The 6785-nt window shown below is 46.3% G+C and overlaps 1 pseudogene; it reads left to right on the forward strand.

The window, feature by feature from the left end:
- Positions 1-1878: 1878 nt before the first annotated feature.
- LOC119307755 lies at positions 1879-5231 on the forward strand (annotated as a pseudogene).
- Positions 5232-6785: the final 1554 nt, after the last annotated feature.

Here is a 6785-nt window from a genome sequence, read left to right on the forward strand (position 1 = left end):
CCCCGAATAACAATAGCAAGCACCGGCAACAACCCAAAGTGTCGCCTCTTTCTTGATGCTGGAGAATATGATCGAGGTATGGTTGACACATTCTGGAAGGCTCATTCCAAATTTCTTGGGTGACGAGCATGAGGATTGATGTGCGGCAGCCATCATAGGAACATCGGCCCGGGTGGTGACTGCTACCCACCAATCGTGAACCGAGTCAAAGTTTTACCAAATCATGGGGTCGAGGCCATGACGGTCAAGAAAGTTCTTTTATCATGTTGTAAATTTTAATGGAGAAACCAACAATGAAAGAGAATATGAACCTACATTTCTGGCTCCTTCTTTCATAAATGGCAAAAACTATAAATAGGCTAACTCCTCTGAGCCACACGATCCACACTCCAAACATGATTTTGGTTGATGAGCCAAGCGAATACTTTGCACTTCGAAGTGACCAAGGCTCCCAAATGGTAGGCTCGAACATGGAGGATGTAGTACCAGTGAACTGAGCCTGGTAAGCAGATGAGGTGGAATAGCACAGTTCAACCATGAGTTCCAAATGATGGTGTCACCGTTCTCGGTCCTTGTTGTCCACAAGAATGATCACCGCTCCTTGACCCAGAGCAACAGGGCAGTGGGCTCTCTCCGACAACAACTTGGTGTGCGCAAGTGCTTTTCCGTGGAGCAAGATTTCGTTCTTGTCAGTGCCCTTGAGTGCCTTTTTGTTGGGTTCTGGCTACTCCTGTGCTCAGGCTCGCCGTCGAGTTGGTGGCGTCCTATAGGGCACTTGAGCTTTGCTCTGCATAACTCTCTATGTTGGTATTTATCTCATTGATATGCTTTTGTGAGAAGATTTCATTATCTCATTGATATGCTTTGTGAGAAGATTTCATTATCACCTTGCATGAGTTTGAGCATAAGGCTTTATATTTATAAAGCGGGGATGGGAAATATTTCAAAAACTAGGCATGATCCCCTCCCTATCCTAACCTTTACCATGCGTAAATGCTAGCAAAAAAAACACTAATGGCATATTTTAATTAAATCAAAAAATATGTGTAATTTTAGGCTCTCATTTGTGGAGGGAAAAAAATGAAAAAAGGGTTAAGCTTTGTTTCTGAAACCAAAAAATATTACACAAACAAACTATGTTTTGTCATGCTGGCGGTAGCTGATCCACCTCCACACCTCCTCCCTCTGCCAGATTCAAAGCTCGCGCGTCTGGCGATGCCTGGGGAAGGTGTAGCTCCATCCCCCTTCTTGGTTCTGACTATCGTTTTGTCTGCCTCATCTCCGAATCATGATCTGGCGGTTATGGGTTGCTCAGGCTCGGCCCAAGGCAAAATCCCTGCTCGGATTGTCGATGCTAGCAGTGACGACACTCGCGGGTGTCGTTCTACCTTCTTGCAGGCGCTGCCAGGGCCTTTATCTGCGCCCTCTTCAAGCTTAGAGGAAAGTCTAGGTACGGTTCGAAGAACCGGCTGGCGACGACTCCACGACGTCGTTTCCTTTCTGAAGACGTCATCTTGCTTGCTCGCGGTGTCCGTCGTGTTGGTTGTGTTTTATCATCTGTTCGTGCCAAGCATCCCTTGTCCCTCTATCTATGTCATATGTTGTACCTTTCTTTGAACTCATTTTAATTCTTTTTTCGTCGAGGCAACGGTGCCGTGAGTGCTCAAGTGGGCCTCCAAGCCCATTTTTCTTCGGTCGTCAAAGATCTTCTCGTCTTGGCACAGCCAAAACATGTTTACCAAAAAAGAAAAAAAGGAAAAATCATGTGCACGGAATTGCACTGTCCCTACAAGTGCGCATGGCTTACGTCAGTCAGCCACGTTACGTGTCTGCTCCTCCACCACAAAGGCATGTCGACAGGGCAACGACTCACATTAATCAAGATGATGATGTGTAGGCATGGAGCTACCCTCAGCTGATGATCAGCTAGTGCTCAGTCACCGCCCGATCCATGGGTCTACCTGTACGATGAGGAAGATGTTCATGGTGGCGGGCGCTGCTTTGTTGCTAGCCGCCGCCGTCGTCTGCTCCTCGGCGGACGGCGAGAGCGAGGCTCGCCGTCGCGCAGTCCCCGCGGTGTACGTGTTCGGCGACTCCCTCGTGGACGTCGGCAACAACGACTTCCTGCCGCCGCCGGCGCCCAGGGCGGGTTTCCCCTGCGGCGTCGACCTGCCGCGCGCGATCCCCGGCGGACGGACCGGGAGGTTTACCAACGGCTACAACCTGGCCGACATCATCGGTAAGTCTGAAGATAATTTTAGTTGTGCAGACCTTGTGCATTCGCTGTGCCTATGCTTCACACTGCTGTTAGCCCACAGATCTGAAGCTAATTTAGTCTGATCCGGTTACCGATTTAGAGTTGCCAAGCTGCTTGAGATGATGCAAATTAAACGATGCCTTCAGATATTTTGAGTGCCAGCTCGCTCAAATCTTTGCCAAAACTTACAGGAAATTACAGACAGGACCTCATATAAAGTGGTGGGCAATAAAGTTTACAAACACGTGGTCATATAAGCGGAAAATTACATATACATCCTGGGTTCTTGCAAACAGGACTCTGAATGATCACAGATTAAAGATTGCAGTTGGGTCTAAATCTGCTCAAGAATGGAACCAATCTCGCCAGCTGGGGACGAAACCACTTTGTCTGATGAGACCTCCACAGACCACAGTAGAATATGCAATGGACTCCACCCTGAAGCAGCACTGCCTCTAACTCTGCCATCATGTCCGGGAGGCATAAACTTGACCGCTCTTCGGCCATAGAATACAACGGCTCGTCGGAGGAGACCGCCCTTCGACCATCACGTGGGCATCATAGCTCCTCCAAAACCATTGTTGTTGATGCGCACGGTCCCCATTTGTAGCACCCAGATCTCAATACAAATGTGCATGATACTCATTATGGTACTTCCAACTACAAGAGGTCTAATAGCAATTCGCTTGAAATGCTGCATACTGTCTTTCCAAATGTTGCAGTTATTACCATTTTATTTAGAAATTCTATGTGTTTATTTCCGTTCCAATTTGGTAATACTAATACATACATTACTTATGTATATATACACAGCACAATGTGTGGGGTTTGACATGAGCCCCTTAGCTTACCTCTCCTTGACGCCGCAAACGATCCTTGACCTCCTGAGCGGCCGCGTTGGGGCCAATTATGCTTCCGGTGGATCAGGAATCCTTGACGACACTGTATGTATGTACAAATGTACATAATTTAGAACCTGCACTTACATCACTCGAGTTACTATCCACACACACAGTATGATTTTGCCCAATCAACACCTCTTATTTCTGCACATATCTTAGTTCGTTATGTTTATTAGCAGTGCAAATTAGACCCTGAAGTCTGAAGAGGGAGAGTACTTGTTGTGAATTAAGCTTGATTGACATTTACTATCTCGGTTTCAAGGTAGATGATGTGCTATAAAGCATGCAGTAAAGCTTCTCTAACTTTGACATTCGAATGTAAGAATATTATTGTGACTGGTCAAATGGAAACAATACCATCAGGATTTTCATAAAAAAATATGTTATGATTCTCAAATTTTAATTTTATTGCTGACATATCCTTATGAACCAAATTAACTGCAGTTTAGAGAATGTGTCCATGTTTTCAGTTACATGTGACCTCTGCCTAACAAAATGTAGGGGAACGGCACGATCACCCTCCGAGAACAGATCAAGCTGTTTGCAGACACCAAGGTGACCATGATCGAGGCCAACAAGCTGCGAAATAATAGGGTCAATCGCTTGCTGTCCCGGTCCCTATTCCTCATCAGCACCGCAGGCACGATTTCTCGGCATTTAGTGACGGTAGGGCAACCAGAAGTGATGCATCGGCCTACATCGCCAAAACGGTCACCACCTACCTCAAGCACATCAAGGTAGGTTCACGTGAGCAACAGGAGGTTGAAATCTTGTCTGGTATTTCGGGAGATCTCAGTGACATTTGATTTCAGATAAACCTTGTCAGTATGTCCATCTCAATGTCCAGGATGTTATTTTAACTTGACTGTTTTCATAACATTTTGCCAGAATAGCAAAAGAACCACACATGTTTAAATGAAATCTCTTTGACCCTCATAATTTCAAACGCACGGATGCACACACACAATATGTGGGCAGGAGTTGTACAGGCTGGGGGCACGGAGGCTAGGACTGCTGGATGCGCTGCCCATCGGATGCTTGCCGGGCTGCAGAATTTCCTTTGGACATGATGGCACGTGTGACACCACTGCCAACTCTCTGGCCCGGCGGTTCAATGCCCTACTCCGGCTTGAAATGGCCAGCGCCACGGCAGCTTCGATGCCAGGCATGGAGTACTCCATCGCCAGCATCTACGGCATCTTCTCCGACATGATCACCAACCCGGAGCTGGACAACGGTTAGCTCTCTTTGCCTGAGTTCGATGCAACAAGGGTCAATTTCTTTCTTCAAAATTTCTATTACAAGGTCTGCGCAATCAAAAATATATTGGAGTAAAATGGAATGAAAACATTCGGCTAATCTATACACGGTTACCTCTGAGCCACCAATCGGTTACTGGAACACTGGATCGTTCACCGATCTCTGTGAAAGTCAAACTGTTTCATGTAATAATTCTTCTGCATTCCTAACGGCGCGCCGTCCGGTTGTTCTTACCTAATGAACCGTTGGATCGTATCATCAGGACTGCAGGAGGCGACTAGCGCGTGCTGCGGAGGAGGGAGGCTCAACGCGGAGCTCAACTGCTCGGCGAGCTCGAACCTTTGCACCGACCGCGACGGCTACGTGTTCTGGGACAAGGTCCATGGGACGCAGGCCGCCTACCAGCGAGCCGTTGCCGCCATGTTCGACGGCGCGGCGGCGACAAAGTTCACGGAGCCCGTCAGCTTCGGGCAGTTGATCACCGGGAAACAGGCAGCGCCGGTTGCCGTGTTAGATAAACTGGAGCGTCCGTGCGTGGATTTGGAAGCTGTGATCTAGCCAAGGGAAGGGAATTCGGAGGATTCTTCCGCAGTGTTCGGTGCAGTACATCTTCAACTCTGTTGAGCCATCACCAGGCAGCAAGCCTGGTAAGCTATCTCAAAAAACAAAAACTCTGTTGAGCCACGGATGTCATTCCTGCCACAGCAACCATCGAAATTAAGGGTCTCTTTGAGTCAAAGGATTTTCATGGGATTTTTGAAGGATTATAATCCTTAGGAATTTTTCCTACATTCGTCGTTTGATTCGTAGGATTGAATCCTATAGGATTTTTTCCTAAGGATTCATTTGTACTACATTTCACAGGAATTCTAACATCCACTCAAACCTCTTGGAAGAAATCCTTTGTTTTTCCCGTGACACAATCAAACAAACACAAATCCCATAGGGATCCAGTGGACATGCCATTCCGATCCTACATTTTCCCTATTCCTGTCCTTTTGCAATCCTATGAATCAAAGAGGCCCTAAGGTGGAACTACATGCGATCTCTAGGAGTTAGGGTGTTGTATGTCCGCGCGTCCAAAGTCCAAACTACCCCTCGCCTCGATGTTCCCTCCCTTATGTCTCTTGCATTAACTTAATCAAATCATACTAAAACCTTAACTAAATTGAAACTTTTCTCATCTTCCTTTACACATATTCAAATCAAATCCATGGTCGAGGATTGAGTCAGGGTGACTCCACCGCCCCTGCTTTGTCCTCGCCATTGACCCTCTGCAGCAGCAGATCCTCGATGTTGCCATGGAACATGACTTTTTACACAAGATTAGAGGGAGGGTGATCCTTGTATGCTGATGACGCGGCCATCTTGGTCACTCCTGCCACACAAGACGTCTCCTCTCCTTTGGCGAGGTCACCAGGCTTGCAACAAACTTTCAGAAGAGCTCTGTCGTCCCTATCCGTTGCGGGTACTTAAATCTAGACAAATTCCTTGGTGGCCTTTCAGCCATGCGACATCCTTCCCTTTGAAGTATGTTAGCACCCTCACCATGCATATCGCTTGGGTGATTGGAACGAGACGAATGCGAGAGTGTTCCGAAAAACAATCGACACCATTCTACATTCTAAAGCTTATTAAGGGTGAGGCCAAACTTTGGGTCACCGCGAGGGCTAGACACTTGGGTGCTATGATGTCGCGAGAGTAATCGGTTAAATTACTACTCCCTCCGTTCACTTTTGTAAGACGTTTTAGACATTTAAGACAACACCCAAAACAGTTCAATTTTAGCTGTCTTAAACATCTTACAAAAGAGAACAGAGGGAGTATTAACGATGAAGGCCTCCTGAGGGAGAAGACTCATGGGAGTATCAAAGGCCACGTACGGGTGAAGATTCCTCTTGTGGAATTCAAGCCCTCCTTGTCCTAAGACTTGGGGGAAGAACTATCTCTTGTTTCATTTCTTTCTTTGAATGATTTGGATCAAGGATCTATCTGTGTGTATCTTTTATCATCTACATGTATTGATTTGTGTGTTTCCCTAGTGTTTTCTCTCTATTCCCCCTTGTGTTCTTTGTGCTCATCCTCAAATCCGCTTCTAGTGCGTGAAAATTGGGCCACCATAGGGTTTGCCCCGTATTATATGTTTTCACTCAAAATTTTAAGACTGCCGCACAATACTATTGCTGCATCACATTCGTTACAATTTTATCTTTTTGAGTGAAAAATAAACAAAGTCAAACTTTTAAAATGTTTTGAGCACTCAATTTAGTATGACAGATATATAAAAAATGGCAAAATTGGTCGTGTCACTGCTAGTCAAACTATGCAAAAATCTTTGCATCACGTGTATGGTTAACGTGTGTGTG

This window comes from Triticum dicoccoides, chromosome 5B (assembly GCF_002162155.2).
Source record: "Triticum dicoccoides isolate Atlit2015 ecotype Zavitan chromosome 5B, WEW_v2.0, whole genome shotgun sequence".
NCBI classification, from domain to species: domain Eukaryota; kingdom Viridiplantae; phylum Streptophyta; class Magnoliopsida; order Poales; family Poaceae; genus Triticum; species Triticum dicoccoides.